Source organism: Miniopterus natalensis, chromosome 2 (assembly GCF_054644295.1).
Source record: "Miniopterus natalensis isolate mMinNat1 chromosome 2, mMinNat1.hap1, whole genome shotgun sequence".
Classification (NCBI taxonomy): Eukaryota; Metazoa; Chordata; class Mammalia; order Chiroptera; family Miniopteridae; genus Miniopterus; species Miniopterus natalensis.
The window spans coordinates 131155889-131171928 of NC_142082.1; positions in this window are offsets into that span (position 1 = coordinate 131155889).

The following is a 16040-nucleotide window of genomic DNA, read 5'->3' on the forward strand; positions in this document are numbered from 1 at the left end:
TCAGGGGCCGCAACAACCTGCCAGGCCACACATTGGCCACCCTGACGGCCAAGTCGCTAGACCTGACAGATCTCATGCAGCTGCCCTGGGGCCTCTCTCGGGTCTGTTTTACAGGAGAGAGATTTATTTCCCCGAAGTTGTAGGGCAGGAAAAGACTCGCTTCCTGGAGGTGAGCCAAGAAGGAGGCAATCCACCCAGGAAACAAACAAGACCCTTTTCTCTATAGTCTTTCCTGCTTCCCCATGTCAAACCCTCCCTGCTCCCCCTGAGTGAAAGGAAAGCTGTCAGGATCAAAGTCCCGTATTTGTGATGAACTGCTGCTGGCTGGACCTGCAGGGGAAGGGCTGCCAGCACTTTAACCCCTTCTTCCCCACTGCGTGCCGGCTGCATTCAGAGGACTGCTGGAGTCATGTTTCGGTAAATGAAACATCTTTTTATGAGCAGAGAGCCATGCCAACTGGAGAGTTTGAAAGGATGATTAAGGACTCAAAAGGCAGCAAAATCTGCCTTGGAGTATATCTTGATCTCCTCAATTGCTTCATAATAGATGATCAAATATATTTGCCCCAGGAGAGCGAAGAGACTAAGAACGTGGGCTCTGAAGGCAGACTAGCTGGACTATTCTCTCTGACGCCGCTCTCCGGTTGGGAGACCTTGAATAAGCGATTTAGCTTTTCTGCACCTCAGTTTCCTCAACTATAAAGATAAGAATTACAGGAGTTTCATGGTGGTGTTGGAAGGAATAAATAAGAAAATGCACGTGATACATCTAACCCAGTGTCTGGCAAACAGTCCAAGTGTCACTGACTTTCATTGTGGTAATCATTACAGCTTTTTTATTAGTCCAGGGGAGAAGGGGGACAGGACCCAGGTTTGCTGAAAGCCAAGTGTCTTAAAAGTTACAAAATGCGCTCACGTAATCACACAGCCTCGGTGTCTCTGGGCCCTCAGGTTCTGTTAAATAAGCATGTGACAGAATCTTGCCACACCTCCCAAGACAGCACAGTGTGGTTATTTTCCAAAGAAAAATGAGTTCCAGCCTAAGATTACTGAGCAATCATATGGGCAGAATGGGCAGCAAGCTTACATCGTGGGCCGGCCCTGTACCTCTCACTCCCTACACATTTTCCAAGGACAGTAGCTGCATGATACACCGGTGAGCAACAGGGGTCTGCAGACTAATGGGAGAAATAAAGATATACATTGCCGACTATACATCTGTAGGAAACGCTCAAAAACGGAAATGAAGCAGTCTGGAAGGATTTTTCGACTCTGCACATGCTTAACTCTGCACTTTCTTAGGGACACTTTAAAGTCTTCATTGTGGAGCCCATTCTCTGTTCCTTTTTTTAAAAAATCCTCACCCGAGGATATTTTTTCCATTGTTTTTCAGAGAGAGTGGAAGGGGGGGGGAGAGAGAAAGAGATAGAAAGAGATAGAGATGATAGATGATAGATAGATAGATAGATAGATAGATAGATAGATAGATAGATAGATAGATAGATAGATGATAGATAGATAGATAGATAGATAGATAGATAGATAGATAGATGATAGATAGATAGATAGATAGATAGATAGATAGATAGATGATAGATAGATGATAGATTAGATAGACAGATAGATAGATAGATAGATAGATGATGATAGATAGATAGATAGATAGATAGATAGATAGATAGATAGATAGATAGATAGATAGATGATAGATAGATGATAGATAGATAGATAGATAGATAGATAGATAGATAGATAGATAGATAGATAGATAGAGAAACATCGATGTGAGAGAGACACACTGACTGGTTGCCTCCTGCACTCACCCTGACTGGGGCCAGGGATGGAGTCTGTAACTGGGGTACCTGCCTTTGGCGGGAATCAAACTCAGGACCCTTCAGTCTATGGGTGGACAGGCACACTCTAACCACTAAGCCAAACTGGCCACGGGTAGGTTAAATTTTTTTTTTTAATTTTACTTATTGATTTTTAGAGAGAGGAAGGGGAGAGAGAGATCGATTTGTTGTCCCACTTATTTATGCATTTATTGGCTGATTCTTGTATGGGCCCTGACTGGAGATCAAATCCCAACCTTGGTGTATCCAGATGATGCTCTAACCAACTGAGCTACTTGGCCAGGGCTACGTTACATCTAACTCACGGCATAATTAAGTTGCCCAGAGAGCACCCCAGTGCTTTTGAGAGTCAATTGTTCCATTGAATTATAAATTAGAACAGACTGGGACTGTGGTAGTTTGGCCCTGGCAATTTCCAGGAGGTTTCACTTCTTGTCAGATAAATCATATTAATTTACTGAAATGGGGTTACAGCCATGGAGACTTTCTGATATTCACCACCATCACCATCACCCAACCCAGTTCTGAAGCCGTTGCAAACCATTACACCCCAAACAAGGATGGCCACAATGCCTGAGGAAACCACAGTGAAAACCGTGTCACTTGTGGTTTATTTTCCTAGAGCCATATTAAAGAGAAACAGGCTGGTTTCAAGAAATAAACTGTTAAATTTATAGAGTGAAAAAAAATCTCAGTTTTAATTATAGTCTAGACTGCCTATCTTGGCAACCGCCTCACCCAACTCAGAGTAATTTGTGGGAATGTGGGGTCAGAAGGACAGCAAAAAATGAGGGGCAGCTTGTCTTAGCTGATGTAGGAAACCCACTTCCTCTCCACTTACTGATCAAGCAAGGACACAGAAAGTTCACGAAGGGCAAAATACTGAGATAAGACTCTTATCTGAAAATCCAGCAGAAGTGACAATAGCAGTATACTTCCAGATTGTTCATTTATTCCTACGATATTTATATCAAAGGGAGAACTTCCATCATTACTGGACGTAAAGTGCTGTCGAGGGAACCAACATTCTTTGTTAATCGTGAGGAAGCCACGGCACAACCGCACTGTAGGGCCTTCCCATTCTCTGTAGGGCAAATGCGTTTTTTACATGTTAGAGAATAAAAGGGGTTGATCTATTGAAAGAATTCTGGCAGGAAGTCAGATTCAAAAACATTTTTGACCCTTCAGGTTTGAGCAAAATAGGCATTGATGAAGAGGGCAGAGGGAGGGGAGAGAAATAAATGACGTGGTAATAAAATGATCAAAAGCCTTTCCTCACTAAAATGAAGAGGGGGTATAGAAGGGGGGGAGGAGATGGTGAAGAAATCACAGGGAGCTTCAAACTGACCAATAACAGTCACAAAGCTCCTTCCTTGTTTTATCCTCAACTGAGGGCAGGCTTAGAGAGAGGAAGGGAGAGGGAGAGAGAGAGAAACATTGATGTGAGAGAGAAACATCAATCGGCCGCCTTCCACATGTGCCCCAACTGGGGATCCAACCCATAACCCTGTTATGAGCCTTGCAGGGAATGAAACCAGTAACCTTCCGGCGCCTGGGGCGATGCTCACCAGCTGAGCCCCTCAGTTGGCTGGGCCGAAGCTCCTGACTTTAACCCATTTTTATGTTGCTGATTTCAAAGCAAAAAGGGATGTGATGAAAGGCATTGTGAAGTCTCCCCCTGTTGCTACGAAAACACTCTCTTGCAAATAAAAGGCCTATGCTTTAGAGAGAGAGAGGTGAACGCTGACTTACAATGCAAGGAGAATTGAACCAATGATGCAAGACAGCCAGTCAACTGCAGGGGCAAGGGACGAGGCGCCTGGTGACAGCCGGGGCACTTACTGACTGCCTGGACCCCAAGTGAAAGCAAGCTCTGGTCAGAACTGCCTCTAGCATTTGCAGGGCTCGAAGCAAGAGTGAAAACAGGGACGATTATACCTTATATATAAGTATTTTAAAGTTTTAAGTCGAGCTCACAGACTCTTAAATAAAATATTGTTTTCTATTTAAAAAATTTATATTTGACAAATATTTCTTCATATTAACATCAAAGCAACAAAATTAAACAATAGATGCAAATATATGATTTTTATGACTGAAAGTCAATAAAATAGCAAAACCTAAATTTCATTGTTATTGCTCAGGTCTCAGTATTTTGTTGATGGCCAGTGATGTTAAAATGAGTAATAAAATGGAAATGTACATAATTTATAACTTATTATGTATTCATTCCATAAAATAAATACCTTCATTTAAGTAAAATTTAGGTTCAACTGACAATATTACATCCAATGTGTACAAAATTTGCATATATGTTATCAAAATGTAAGTTAAACTAAATGTAAAAATGTCAAAATAATTAAAATAATTTTTCAATTGTGAATTCAAAAGTTATTTTTACCTAAAATATTGATATTCTCTTAAATTAAAAGCAAAACACAGGTTGTAATGAATAAATATTAAAGCTTTAAGTCATACTTATTTAAATAAAGCTGATATTTTATTTAACTTTCTGAACATCTTAATTAAGTCTTATTCACAGAGGAGAATGGGGACATCTGAAATAGTGTTAACAATAAAAATAAAGTTAAAAACAGCAACAACAAAATCATCACTAAGTTCTCTTACCAGATTTCAGCAGGGCTTTTCCTTCATTAAGCATTTCCCTTCTTATAGGTTTTTGATTGAATGTCAGAATTCTAAAAAAGTAAATTCTGAAATTTTTCGCCAGCTTATTTTTTTTAAATATATCTCTATTTATTTCAGATAGAGGAAGGGAGGAGAGAGAGAGAGAAACATTAATGATGAGAGTCACTGATCGGCTGCCTCCTGCACGCCCCCCACTGGGGATCGAGCCCGCAACCCGGGCATGTGCCCCGAGTGGGAATCAAACTGCGATCTCCTGGATCATAAGTCAATGCTCTACTGCTGAGCCGCGCTGGCTGGGCTTTACCAGCTTATTTATCACCTTTTTTGGAAGAACAGACTTTGAGAGTTTCCTACTCTGCCATTTTGCTGACATCCTATATTTATTGTTAGAAAAATAAGTGTTTAAGTCTTCAGTTACTTGAGATAGAAGCATCCTAAATAATCCAACAAATTGCATCTTTGGAAGTCACCTCGGAAAGGCCATCTGCTTCTCTAAGAGCCAATGCTAAATGAACTCTAAGGTGTGTATCAGATATTATTACTGTTAATAAAATTAAAATTAGCTAGTAAGTTTAAAAAGTCTTATTCAACATTTTAAAAACATAGAACTATTTCCAATTCTAACCAACCCAATGTCCACTAATCATCAATGTAAAGAATTGGTATTTCGCTTTGTGCATTTCAAGTCTAGACGTGTGTGAGTATGTGCACGCGCACAAGTTCAACAATAATATGAGTCATTTCATGTCACAAATGTTCCTCAGTCACCATGGCAACTTGTGAATACACAGTAATTCGTGAGTACCTCTGGAACCACTTTTTTTTCAATTACAGTTAACTTTCAATATTATTTTGTATTGGTTTCAGGTGTATAGCACAGTGGTTAGACATTCATATACTTTACAAAGTGTTCCCCCGATATTTCCAGTACCCACCTGGCACCATACATAGTTATTACAATATTATTGACTCTATTCCCTATGCCGTACTTTACATCCCATGACTATTTTGTAGCTACCAATTTGTACTTTTTAATCCCTTCACTTCTTTCTCCCAGTCCCCCAATCCCTCTTCCATCTGGCAATTTTGTTTGTTCGTTTATTTTGTTCTTTAGAGTCCACCTATAAGTGAAATCATATGGTATTTGTCTTTCTCTGACTGACTTATTAAACTGAGCATAATACCCTGCATGTCCATCTATGCTGTCGCAAATGGTAAGATTTCAGTTTTTTTATGGCCGAGTAATATTCCATTGTGTATTTGTGTCACCGCTTATTTTTTTATCCACTCATCTATTGATGGGCATTTGGGTGCTTCCATAGCCTGGCTATTGTAAATTGCGCTGCAGTGAACATAGGGGAGCACATATTCTTTCAAATTAGTGTTTTGGGTTTCTTCAGATAAATCTCCAGAAGTGGGATTGCTGGGTCATAAAGCAGTTCCATTTTTAATTTTTTTGAGGCTCCTCCATACTGTTTTCCTTGGTGGCTGCACCAATATGCATTCCCATCAACAGTGCACAGGGTGGACCCACTTTTTAGAACACAAAACAAAGCAAGTAAAAGGACCCTCTGGACCACCAAAAGATTTTTTCTTTAATGCTAAATCTATTGCATGCATGCAGAGAAAGAAGGGTTTGACAAGTTAGTAAAAATTGTGTTTTTTCTAACTGGGTGCTTCTGTTGCCCCAGTTCTTCCCACACTCACACACAGCCCTGTCTCAATCCCAGCTGTAGAAGAAACCACAGACCGTCACAGCTTGGGGACTGTCGCCCTTTGTCCACAACCAAGGGCAAAATAACAGGAGAATCGGTTCCCTGCGTCCTGAACATCTAAGTCACAAGAACAGGCTTAGTTTGGGGAGATGGGCTGAGGTGTGTGAGCTCTCAGGGTTAGATTCTAAGAGGTGGAAGTACATAGTTATTTGTGATACAGGGGGGATGTCTAAAGCCCAACACAGGACCATCTTGCCCGGGTAAGAAAGTTCCAGTTATGGTTTATCCTTAAGGCGAAACAAAGGAAATAGGTTAGACTGTAAAATTGTAATTAACAGTACCAGTGCAACCTGCTGTGTCTACTCCTTTACAGTTCTTTAAACTTTGTTTTTACTTGTGCATTTTCCCCTACATATTTCTCACAGTGAATAGTTCATACATGACACAGCCACCATCATGGGCCCTTGGAGTGGTCATTTTCTCCTCCGTTTTCTCATCTGTAAACAGAGGCAGATGGGCTACATAATTTCCACTTACGGTGCTATAGTTCTCAAGCTGCTGTCTTCTTGTTTAAGGGGAAGAAAGCTTTAGTCTGTGGGAAAGAGCAAGGGCTGTGGAGTCTATGAGACTCCAGATTTGGGGCAAGTGACTTAATCTCTGTGGACCTTGGTTTCCTCATCTGTAAAGTGGAAACGAACCTGCACATGCACATTACTGGGAAAATTTGGGATGTATATAGTGTGGGGTCTGGGGTGGGGATGATGGGTTGCCGGTTGGAACTCATGGGGTGAGAAAAGAAACTGCTGATTTCTGAATCGCATTTGGTAACTGAAGAAAATTAATTTCTCTAGATTTTAAAAAAAAATGAGGGGAAGCATCTATGTTTGAAAGCAAATTTTTTAAAGTGTAACATACACATAAAAGAGTTAACATTTTATAAGAGTCCAGTTCAAATAATTTTCTTTTTTGTTAATCCTTACCTAATGATATTTTTTCCATTGCTTTTTAGAGCGAGTGGGAGGGAAGGAAGGAAGGAAAAGGAGAGAGAGAGAGAAGCATTGACGTGAGAGAGACACATTGATTGGCTGCCTCCCGCATGCACCCCGACTAAGCCACAGATGGAGCCTGCAACCCAGGCACATGCCCTTGACGGAGAATCAAACCCCCGACCCTTTGGTGCTCAGGCCAACGCTCTAACCACGGAGCACACTGGCCAGGGCCAGTTCAAAGGATTTTCACAGAGCGGGCACACCCATCATCCAGCGTGTAATCAAGAAACAGAACATTACGAGCGCTCACACTTTCCCTCCCACCCACTCACGAACCACAGCCACGCTCCCCGCCAGAGGGAACCTGCCTGATTCCCAGCTCAAAGGTGACCTGGCTGGTTTGGAACTTTATACGAGCATACTTGTGCAACACCACCTCTTTTGTGTCTGGCTTGTTTCTCTGAGTATTGTGTTTGTGAGGTTCATCCATGTTGCTGTGCGGAGCTGCAGGTCGCTCGCTTTCAGCGCTGTCTAGTATTTCGGTCTGTGAATGGGTCTCAGTTTACTTAAGTCATTTCACCTTGTTAGGGACATGCTAGTGTGTGTCTTTTGGTGAGCATTTCTGCAGGGGGTACTGCATGCCTAAGAGTGCAATAGCTGGGTCACAGGGTATGCATCTGTTCAGAAGAGTCTCCCAAAGTGGCTGCATGAATTTACACTTCCACCAGCAGCATAGGAAAGTTCCAATATTTAATGTCAGGATAGTGACTGAGAAAAGACCGTATCGCTTGGCTTCTTGTGGTGGTGGGTCTGGGTGAAGAATCATCAATGGCTTCTCTTCCAGTTCTATACTTTGGCTCATTGTGCAACATGGTGATGCACAAGCCTTCACTACAAACCTCCCCACGGCCTTGGGTGCACTGCCCCCCGTTAGGTGTATTTGCTGGGTCCCTTTCCCACTTGCCTAAAATGGAAAGTCCTTTTTGGTGACTGGTGCAAGCTGATGGTCCAAACTAACAATTATGATTTAAACACACATATATGGGCACAAAGTGGAAATGACCTTGGACAAAAGAAATATTTAAGAAATATTTGTTGAATAAAGGCAAGTAAAGGACAATTTCACTCCAAGTACAATCTACTTTACCAATGGAGAGTGAATTTTTGGCCCCAAGTCAGCTACAGTCACTCTGTTAATAATATACAGTGCCATGGGCTCTGCCATTGCTGTAGACCCCCCCCCACACACACACGCACACACACTCAGGCATGACCCCAGCTCTGCTCAGTTTGCTGTGTGGGAAATGCTGCAACAAGCTAGCCCGCCCTCCCCCAGCAGGTCCTCGCTCCTGGAGAACAGGCGACGCCAAAGCTCGAAGCTGACACTGTCTAATTGTCTCTGAGCAGGAAAGTCTGAATGGCCCCATTTGAATCTCTCACTTTCATGTGGCAATGGGAAAAGCAGGCCGTTTGCACATGACGGATAGAGTGCAAGACTTGCTGTAAATGTTGTTTATATTGCCTGGGGCAGATCAAATGACTTGAAGGATTAACATATCAGAATAAAAAGACTCAGATGCATGAGGAAAAGCCAGAAAACCCCACTCTCCTCAACACTGAGTCATTTTTCGACAGATTCAACTTGGCAAAAAAATTATGTTGGGATATAGTCCCTGCTCTGTTACAGGAGACTTTGGAAACAAAATTTAAAAAGGCAACTGTTGCATGAAACCATTAGACCCCAGATCCAGTTCTCTTCCTGTGTCCACTCTTTGAGGGGTCTCCAAACCAGGGAGGCTTTGCAGACAGAACCTGTGCCATAGGTGGAACCTTCTCCTGGCCCCTTTCTTTTCTCCTTGCCTTCTTACCGAGGCAGAGACCCAGAGCTCGTACTAATTCCTGCTAATCAGCAGCAGCCAGGGCAGCAATGGGCCCATCACTGAGTCGCTTACACATTCCTGACACATCTACCCATAGCTGCTGCGAGAACGGTGGGGTCGCCTGGGTGGGTCATTTCTGGAGAGGCATCCTTTCTTTATACACATGCTTGTCTGTGCCTCAGCAGCCAGTCCCAGGCCTAGTATTTATGTTCACTTTCAAATCCTGTGTCATATTACAAGTAGCACTAAATTCCTACTGCTGCCTTTTGGGGGTGGGGGTTATAGTATTTTTCCAGCACTGTTTATTTTAAATTCCAAGTTATTATTATTTCTTCTTGGTGGTTAAAAGTCCAGTTGGAAAGGTTTTCCACAAGACTGAGAATTCCTGAGAAACCCTGACAATATTCAGCATTCATGATTACCTAGACGGACATATTTTATGAAAATTGCATTGCCTTTGAATGCCTTCCCATGAATGAGCTCAAATGTTGAGATTCTGTTAGATTGGATTTCAGAACATATTTAACATATTTCCATCTGGCAACCTTGGAATGTCTCTCAATAACGGGGATTATAATGGGATTGTTATTTGGTATAAAAACATTTGCTCAGGATGGACAAGACTTCCTGAAAAATGTTGTACATCTTTATGGCTGACATTTTTGTTGTTTTGAATTAAGTGGTTGTTGTTTTTTTCCACCACAAGTTTGAAATATTTCACTATAAAACTCTTCCTATCCTACCTCAAACAAAGCTGGCAATTTTCCCTCAGAATTATAAGAACTCAAATTAAGTCACATCCATGAAAATACTTTTATTAGTGGGAAGCCTAAGTTTCCCATACTTATATAAATATAATGATGCTTGTATAGTTTCTCATTTCTTAGGCTGGTGATCCAAGGAGCTGAAACTGGGAATAGTCTATAAAATTTAATTTTTTATGGTGGACTTCATGTTTAAAGGAAATTAAGATTTTATTTTAAATCCCCCAAAGATTTCTTAATTTGTGAGAGTTACAGCACTTAGGCGTATCCAAATAAAACAACACTAAGGACTCAGTCTTTTGTGCATAGGGGAGAAACATTGGCTGGATGAGGCAAAGTTAAATTCAAGGATGAGACAAGAATTAATGACACAAAATCCTGGAGTGGGGGGCGGGTAGAGAAAGCATCAATATTCATTCAGGGCAAATGTGGTAGTCTTTATTCACAGGCCCCTTTAGAGATAATCAAACCAAGGTCAAGAAGACAGTAACTGTAGAATAATTTCATGAAAGACAGGCATTTGTCTGACTTCCCCCTGAGGGCTCTGTCTCCATAGGTCAGTTAGAGATGTCCAGTGTTGATCGCCAATCCAAATGTCTAGAACCTCACTGTGAAAGCCAAAACACCTCCTCTTATTTGACCAACTATCTACCTCTCACTGGAAAGGATCCCAAGTTGAAGAGGCTACTCTGTGGGAATTTGAACGCCATGGAGGTTAGAACAGTTCCTTCAGGCTATGTGAGCAATCGATATCGACCTTTTCAGTTAAGGCAGAGTTTTTTGGTTTGTTTGTTTTTAAAATATATCTTTATTGATTTCAGAGAGAGGAATGGAGAGGGGGAGAGAGAGATGGACACGTCAGTGATGAGAGAGTCATTGATCGGCTGCCCAGCCCACAACCCGGGCATGTGCCCTGACCGGGAATCAAACCCTGATCGCCTAGGATCCTCGGTCGATGCTCAACCGCTGAGCCACGGCCGGCCGGGCCAGGCAGAGTTTTGAACATGGCAGAGTAATGCTCTTTCTACTGTTGTCTCCTTTCAAAAATCACCGTGAAAGATGGAGACCAAGAAACGGAAAACCCAGACTCCACCTTCGATAAACCTAGGAGACGTACCAACCACACGGTGCAGTACAGGAAGAGTGAAGTAGGCAGGGAAAGGTTAAATGACAGCAGGATGGAGGAAAGGCAAACCGAAGGATCCTCAGAAGAGACATTGATAAAAGTTGTCCTGAAAGAAAAGACACAGGAATTGGAAGCTCCCGGTACTCCAGAGGGGGCTGTTCTTACTCAGAGAGGGAAGTAGGTGGTGGGGGAATTGGCTAAAAGGCTCAGTAGGAGGGGACTTCTGCTTCTAGCAGTACAGGCAGAGTTGATACAATAGGTTTTTCTCCTGCCAAAATGCAATTAGAGCTTGGATAAACTACAACAAAGATCATTTTAATGCATTTTGGTATTACTAAGGAGTAAGAGAAATCTCCAGTTTCCTTCCCTGTACCTTTCTCTGGGGGCCCTGGGGGGACAGGGGAGCAGAATAAGAACTAGTTGAACCTGAGTCAGAACCACAATAGTAAGGAAACTCTAGTAAGTAAATTCTTGTGTTGGTTTCCCTGGAGTCAGGTGAGCAAAAGTGTTAACAACAGAGTTGGGGTCAGGGCACTAATCTTGGCCCCATGTGAAGATGAGAGAGATGACACTCGATCAATCCAGGGCTATGGAAGCACAAACAGGGCTCCAGTCTGGTGTGTGCACTTTCTCTCTGGGGAAAAGCACCCTAGAGCTCCCAAAGGTTCAGTTCTACAGAATACGTGCCCCGTCCAGTTACCCAAACCTCGAAGGCCAGACGCCTATTATGAGAGACAGCTAAAGCAACAAACCCAAATTTAGACCCTAAGAACCTCGGATGTTGAAATCAGCAGATGCAGAACATAAAGTAATCAAGTGTACAAGATTTAATACACCAACTTTTTTAAAAGGAGCCAAAAATGAGAGACTACCAGATGTTAACCATGTTGAACAAATATACTAAGAACTTTTAGAAGTAAAATATATAATCATTGCCGTTTTAAGCTAAATGAATAAGTTAACCGACAGACTAGATTCAACTAAGGAAAAAATTAGTAAGCTGGAAGGCAGAGCTGAAGAAATCACCCAGAATGCAGCACAAAGAGGTAAGGAATTAGAACAAATGAAAGGGTGAGTGAGAAACATGAAGAGGAGAATCAGAAGCGCTTCTATACCTATAGTTGGCATCTGAGGAAAACAGAGAACAGAGAAAAGGAAAGCGAGGCAACACTTGAAGAGATAAAGGCTGAGAATTTTCCGAAACAAATGGAAGAGGCAAATCTACATGTATAAGAAAAACTGTGTATACTAAGCCGAATTAGGGGTAAAAATGTGGTGGAATTAAAGAACTCTAAGAAAAAAGAGACAAAAGCACCCACAGGGAGGAGAGAGCCCACCAGCGAGAGAATAAGCTTCAGGACAGCTGCAGAAGTGATACTAGGTTCCAAGTGCTGAAACCAGTAACAGTCCAATTAAAACTGGGTATCAATAGAAACGACTTTTAAAAATAAGAGTAATAGCATTTTTTTTTTTTTTTAGATAAATAAAAAAAGAGACAGGATTTACCTTCAAAAGACACTGACCAAAGAAACTTCTGAAGGGTGAACTTCGGGAATAAGAAAAATAGCCTCAGAAGGAAAGATGGGGAAGCAAGAGAGAAGTGTGAGCGGCTAAGCTGGTGAACATGCAACATGCAAGCGGGCCGTGCTGCTCCCTGCAGTCAGAATAAATGGCAGCCATGTGTATTTTGTGAGATGAACAAAGTAACGGAGTTAAAATTATGTGACAGACTATCTAAGCTGGGAGGTGAGTGACCAATGCTGGAGGAGGCTCAAGTTTAATTATTGGATCTGGAAAAGCTTAGATGTTGTTACGTTAAATATACATCGTAAATTCCAAGGGCAACATTTTTTAAAAAGAGACTATGGCTTCCAAACTAATAGAAAAAAGTGAAAAAAATCAAACAACAAAAATCAATTTAAAGAGAAAAAGGAGCATAAAATAGGCAGGAAAACTAGAAAGTGTAAAGTAAGATAGCATAAACAAGTCCAAATGCAGCAATAATTCCAACATGTGCATGTGTAAAACCGGTTAAAAGAGATTGTGAGGCTGGATTTTAACAAAGAAAAAATCCACTATATACTGTTTAAAAGAGACCCACTAAAATATAATGTAATTTCAAGGTGAAATGTGAAAGGTAAATAAAAGTGTATATACATCAAATAATAAAAGGTAGAGTTGCTATACTTTTTTACCAAACAAAATAGATACTAATCAAAACCATTACTTAAGATATAGAGAATCATTATATATTGATAACATTTAACTCACCTGGCAGAAATAATTGTTCTAAATTTGTATCACCAAAAATTAGCCCCAAAGTTACAAAATTCAAAAAGATAGAACTACAGGGAGATACTGACTAATCTGTAATTACACCGAGAGATTTCAGACTATCTCTGTCAATTAGTGTAGGTCAAGCAGACAAAAAATTAGCGAAGATATAAAGATATTGAATGATGCCATTAATAAATACATAACAGAATTAGTGATTAGAGTATATATGTTTTTCTCAAACACACATGGAACAGTTATAAAAATTGGCCACATTCCAGGCAATAAAACACACCTCAGCAAATTTTAAAGAATAACTATCAGGCAGGCTTTGCTTTCAGACCACAATAAAATTAAAGTAAAAATAATAAAAAATATAAATGAGAAATCACACTTGTAAAGAATTCATAAATCAAAGAGGCAATCATAATGGACATTTTAAAATAAAAGTGAATAATAATGAACTTATCACACATAAAAACAAAAACTTGTAGGATACGAATAAAATGAGATTTTGAGGGAAAGCTCTCATGTTAAATTCTTATAGTGGAAAAGAAGAACGCAAATTATTATTAAGCTAAGCATCCAACTTAAGAAGTTAGGGAAAACCCCAAATAAAGGAGAATGAAAGGGGAAATACAAAACAGGAGCCAGCATATAGTAAATATAGTAAAAAGAGAAAATAAAGGTACAATACAGAGGATCGCCAAAACTAAAACTTGGTTGTTTCAAAAAATAAAATGAAATGCACACATTTTTGGTTATCTCAGTCAAGAAAAAGGGAAGGCACAATTAAAATGTAATGGGAATGAAAGGGGTACTTAAAGGCAGGCATGGCGGACAATAAAAACAGTTAGTGAATGTTATGAACAACTTGATGTCTATAAATTTTAAAACATAGTCACAATGAACAAAATCTTAGAAAAATTAAGCCTAATAAAAATAAAATCGAGAAGAAGTAAGAAAGTCTGAAAAGTGTTATAACCACTGAAGAAATAAAATCGGTAGTTAAAATAATCCCACAAAGAAAACATGAGGCCCAAATGTTATTACAGGTGAACTCTACCAAACTACCAGAGAACAAATCATTCCAACCTAATACAGACTCTTCAGGGGAACAGCAGAGAAAATACCCTCACTAACCGTATGAGATCTGTGTGTGTGATGCCAAAATCAGCTAAGGACAGATTGAAAAGAAAATTACAGGGTACTCTCGCTCCTGAACCCAGAGCCAAAATCCCACCCAAAAACCCGAGGAACCAATTCTGCCTAGTTGAGTTTATCTTAGTCACAAAAGAATGTTTCAACACTAGAAAATCTATACTTGTAAATTGCCACAATAACATATTAAAAACTAAAAATGATAACATGATTTTAATAGATGCAGAAATACATTGAATAAAATTCAACAGCAATTCATGATTTAAAAAATAACTGTTACAGCCTTACCTGGGTTGGCTCAGTGGTTAGAGCATCGGCCTGCGGACTGAAGGGTCCTGGGTTCAATTCTGGCCAAGGGCACGTACCTGGGTTGCAGGCTTGATCCCCGGCCCTGGTCGAGGTGCATGCGGGAGGCAACCAATCGATGTGTCTTGCTCACATTGATGTTTCGCTCTCTCTCTCTCTCTCCCACTGTCTCTGAAAAGCAAAGGAAAAATATCCTCAAGTGAGGATTAAAGAATAATAATAATAATAATAACAACAGTAATAAAAACTGTTGCCAAACAAAGGATAGAAGGGAATATCCTCAACTTGATAATCTCCAAAACCTACAACAGCACTATTCTCAGAGGTGAAAAGTAAGAAATATTATCCCTAAAATCAGGACCAAGACAGAGCTTTCTGCTAACACGATGATCATGGACTAGGCATCCTTGTCAGTAAAGTAAGAAAAAAAAGAAGTGGCAGCCATGGAAGAAAAGACTGATAAATTTAACTATATCAAAATTAAAAATTACTGTTCACTGAGATGACCTATAAACATCTCCATTTAAAAAAGTGGAATGATAAGAAACAAACTGGGAGAAAGGTTGTCACATGTGTAAAAGAAAAAAAATTAACATCGAAGATGCAGAAAGAATACCTACAAGTAAGTCGTTTTAAAAAGGCCGTCAAGGGACAATGGCCGCACATCATGGATAAATAAGCCTTTTTCTCAGCAGGAGCACAAATGGCAATCACAGGAAACAGTCACAGAGGAGACATCAGTCCTGAGGGAACTTCAAATTAGACCTGTGATTTACACATCCTAGGCCGGCAAAAGGAGAAGTCCAGTCACACAGGTACCGACAAGGCTTCAGGAATTTCTACAAGCTGCTAGTGGGCGCGTAAATCAGTACAACCATTTTGGAAAACGATTTTGTCGTTTTCATGGAAAATGCACATACACAAGAATAGAGAGCTCTTGGAAATGAAAAGAAAATGTATACGAGAGGCGGGGGGTGGAATCAGGAAAATGGTTGTAGAGAAATGCGAGAAAATTGTCTAGCAAGGAGAACACAAGATGAAGCGATGGAAAAGAGAAGGGGATGGATTAGTTACATCAGCCCAAGGAGCGCGGCTCTGACTAACAGAGTACAGAGAGGAAGCGCAGGTTACGCAAAGGATGCGAGCAGGGGAACGCGGAGAACGCCCTCGGAGGGAAGGACACAAATCCCTAGACTGAAAAGGCCCACCACTGCCCAGCAAAGTGGACGGGAAAGACCCTCGCCAGGGCACAGCCTCTTTTCCAAACTCTGGTGGCAAAGGGACGCTCGCAGGCGAAGGCCCAGAACCCCCAGCGTAGCAGCC